Genomic DNA, 4,470 nt, shown 5'->3' on the forward strand with positions numbered 1-4,470 from the left:
ACCCCCCCCCCCATTTCAGCTAAGAGTGAATGTGTACCCGGACGCTGACAGAAAAAGATCGTGTCAGTTTGTTAAATTTTAGGAACCTGCAAAACGACAGCTACCACTGTATGCTTCCCATGAAGTTGGTATCGTTTAATAATAATAATAGATAATAGATAGCATTTGTATAGCGCAAATCCCCGCTCAACAGCAAGCTCTATGCGCTTCAGAATACAGACAGATCTGCTAGGCTATTTAATATAGAAGGTAAGACCCTCAGAGATAATTTCTGTTTAGCTCGAAGTTGTATAAAACAAGAATGTAGTATCCATTATTGAGTGTCTCTCGTTTCCCGACTCCAGTTTCTGAACCAGTGCGATTTTCTTTACCTAAATCTCTGACTGAGACTCCTGAAATGTACTTTTCTCAAAAAAAGCTGATCCCGTCTGAACTTATTATGATACATTTTAAAATCCCTACCTCCTTATCCTTCGGATTGTCTCTGATCCACGTACATTTTCTGACATTTTACAGTATTAAGGCTGACATTTGAGTACGTCTGTCTCCAGGACTCCCCTCGGAGATGGCCACAGTGTGTTCTTCTTATCAATATCAGCATCCAGAGCACCAGGCAACTCCCTGACCCCACACCTACAGGTTTTGTCTCCATCTGGATCTGCCAGGGCTAGGAGCGCCCTCTGCCTCCCACGAGCTTTCATCCGTGGACATATTCTATTTGTCTTACCGGTTGATCTGGTTCGTGCTTGTCTGATCGGGCATTCAGTGTTAACACGTTTATGGTGTTCCCAGAATGTCGTAAATCTTCCTTGTATCTTTGAAAAGAGGCATACTAAATAATACATACTATCGTAGTCTGAGAGTTCTCTTCTGTTGTTAGAGATTTCGGCAGGAAATGTGTCGTCGTTTAAGCTTGAAAGTCTTTCATTCTCTTTCTTTCTCTTTCTTTCTCTTTCTCTCGGCTTTTCTTCTCCTTCTTTGATTAAATGCATATTGCTGTCACCAATATAGTAACATACTGTTCTTTTAATGCAGAGAGACATATTATTAATCTCGAAAAATGTTCCCTTTATTCGGGAATCGAACTCGGGTCTCCTACGTGCGACGGCAAAGTGTCTGACTGCAACATGACAGACGCCGAACGTCCACAATGAGAGAACGGTGTCACTTCTAGCTTGTGTGCAGTTTATTATGACTCCTTATCTCCCCCAGGAGCGCTCATATTCTGAGACCTGTGATGTCTCTCGTGGTCCGAGCGACACTGGAATAAGACGTCCGTGCCGTCCCTGGGGTCACCACTCACCACCCCCCCTCTCCTCGACCCCCTCCTCCTCGACCCCCTCCTTCTCACCACCTCCTCCTTGCCCCTTTCCCTCGGTTACCACTCACCCCTGCCCCTCCACCCTTGCCCCCTTACCTTTACTTTCCATTTCCTCCTGAGATCTCTGCGGTGTCTTGCCATCAGACATACTCAGATGACCCTACAGATCAAGAGTACCCAGATATTATTCTACTGTCCAGTTGTGATGTCTTGGCCCGTCAGGAGCGCTTTTTATCCTGCAAAAACATCTTAGTTAAGATGAAAGATCAGACAGTATCGTCCTAAGCTCATCATTGTAGTTGGCTTAACCAAAAGAGACATCTCCCAGGACCACCCAATCCTTTCCCACACACCCACCCACCCACACACAAACACACACACCTACGTCTGCCACGATTGCAATTGATTGAGAAAAGAGAAGCACATCGACACAATAATAGTGGTTTAGCTTCTACCTTCAACTTTGTAAAGCTGCTCTCTCGCCAAAAAGTGTCATTTCAAACACTCACTAGTGTACCTTAATTTCCGCTTCATTAGTTCTCGTACCTTAGGGGGTCATTTTAATAAACAGCGACAGGACCCAGCGGCGGGCCTGCGATCACTTTATCAATGGAAAAGCACATATCAGTATATTATGCTCAACAGATCTGCATAATTTTGCTTGGTGTTTAATTTAGTGTAACGTATCTGTATACTTTTCATCTCTATTCGTGAGCTGTTGGTGGGTGGTCTGCTATTATTTATTCTTTCTTTTTTTTATCACACATCATTTATTATCCCTTCTCTCCTTTTTTGCCAATTACTGTCTTGTAAAAACTATAATCTTTGGCATTTACGTGACCTAATTGTTGTGAAAGTGCCGTGATACTTGTACTTAAAAAAAAGGTATCTCTCCTTCAACAGAACTCTTTCACAGAACCCAATCCACCTCCCTTGACTAGTTTGTGTACAGAATGGTGCTAAACATTTATACTTCCCCGACCCAGAAGAATAAAAAAAAACCCGTTAATGTTCTGCATTGCCCCTCTAAAGTAAAGTTGTTCCCTCATCCAATCTGGACTTTAAGGATTGCCTTGTTAGTGAGACAACTTCCTGGGCCTTAGGCATATTGTGGTAGGGAGGCCAGTTCCTTTCCACGCTGCCTTTATTTCTCCAACTCAAAGTCAGGTACCCATTACTGTTGGGTGAGCAGGATGGGGCGAAAAAAATCTGTGTCCGAACCGAGGCTCGAACTCAGACTTTCTGCTTCGGAGACAAGCACGCTAACCGCTCCGCCACCAGCTAAAGTCTGTCAAAAAAGCATCTAAAAAAAATAATTCTGTGTCACAACATGATGGAACCAGGCGCTAGTCAGTTTTGGGGACAGATGGAATTATCGGTATAACATTAAAAAGCCTGTTCATTTGTCGTGCATATGCTTCTATTTGCGTGTAGAAGTCGATGTTTCACAAATATTTCGATTTCTATTCAAGATAAATGGGGGGTTTTTTCATCTAAAACAGGACAAGTCAACAAGTTTTATGATTATACAAATAACTCTATACACGCCCAAAAATTGACGAACACCTGATTTCATCGCGTCGTAAAAAGTAATAATATGTCCTTTCTTTGATAACGACATTTTGGCGAGAATAATATTATGTTGTTCTTGTACCTGTTGTCAGAAAAGGTCACCACTTAGGCGAGGTACTCGTTTACTTCTCAGCAGCCTGGCTACAGAACATCACGGGCAAATCGACATTATTTTGGGAATGGAATTGATTCACATGAATGTCTTGACAATCTCTAATACATGCCTACCTGTAGCAGAGTCATGATCAAGCTGAAACTCATCAACCTAAAAAAGGACCCCGTCAGCTGGAGTGACTATCGACTGCTGCGCGAGGTCTCCTTTAACCTAAGTGTCTTACACTTTCGTAAGATAGACATTTTATCGCCAGTATTAGGGAAAATGTAACCACCATCCCCCCCCCTTCCAAGCCTCCATTTCTCTTCTGGGCCCTAAATTGCCCACATAAATATCCCGGAGTCTTTTTCATTTTTGCCATTTTGGTTTATCCAATGTTTTTCGTTGCTCTCTTTGCTCCTTTTTGTGTTTCTATCGTTTTCATTAACTTTCGTGCACTCAACTAGAAGGACGTGGTAGCATCGATGCGGGGGTGAAAATCAAGGCTGCTATCTATCTCAAGTACTTCTCGTGAGAGAAAAAATACAGAAGAAAAGAGGGAATAAATCGAACATGCAAATGCTACACTCCGCACACCTCACAAATGTATTATGTCATGGGATACTGGCACAGATTTGAATGAATTGGAGACGAAATACTCACGTCTTCCATTAAAGAAGGGCATAAAACGACTGCGATATTCACGGACGACAGTTCATTATTTTTCTGTTGCGCCCCGGGCCAATTTAACAACCCCCCCCTCCCCAACATTCCTCCAACCCCTCTTTCATTGGCATCCTAGGGAAAAAATACAAGTATGCAAACGGTAGTGTCTTTTTTTAAAACTCACCAACAGCCATATGACCGAATTTTAATGGTCAAAGGTAACGGACTACCAGATATCTAATTGGTTCGGTCCTATCGAAGATTTTCTCTTAACCCTATCCGTACGCCCTGGGGTCATTTTGTATTCTTCACGATTTAAAATACTTCTAATACGAAGATCTCTTTGAAACTTTCAGTATTTCTCAAAAATATCATTTTGACAGACTGCTACGCAAACAGAACGAATCGGATTAACGAGTAAATTTCCTCTTTGGAAAGTGGTGGCACAGAGTTCCCCACGTCGCATGGATACGATAGTAAAACACGACGTACAGATAAGGTTAAATAAACATAAGCACACAATTTTGTAAAATGTTTAAACCATAATTTTTATCATACCACGATAACAATATACCAAACCACAGCTTTATTTCATTTAGATTCTCGTTGTTTACTTGAGTTCTTTAGGAACGTTCGATGTTGTAGCCCCGGTTACATTGGTCCTGTCAGAGACGGACATAACTGGGTGCACGTATTTAAACTGACTAACTCACAGTTTAATTTATTCTTAGCAATACAAATGTTTGCAATACAAGACAAAGCCTTGGGGTTTTTTTCTTTTTAAAGAAAAGATTCTCTTAAATGAAAAGGGTGGGGG

At 41.9% G+C, this 4,470-nt stretch overlaps 1 protein-coding gene across 1 annotated transcript in view; it reads left to right on the forward strand.

Annotated features, from left to right (window-relative positions):
* LOC101856817 (atrial natriuretic peptide receptor 3) overlaps positions 1-4,470 on the forward strand; it is a gene marked incomplete at its 3' end in the record, with an annotated part of 213,434 nt that overhangs the window by 133,868 nt on the left and 75,096 nt on the right.

The sequence above is a fragment of the Aplysia californica genome, unplaced genomic scaffold, assembly GCF_000002075.1.
Source record: "Aplysia californica isolate F4 #8 unplaced genomic scaffold, AplCal3.0 scaffold00312, whole genome shotgun sequence".
NCBI lineage: Eukaryota > Metazoa > Mollusca > Gastropoda > Aplysiida > Aplysiidae > Aplysia > Aplysia californica.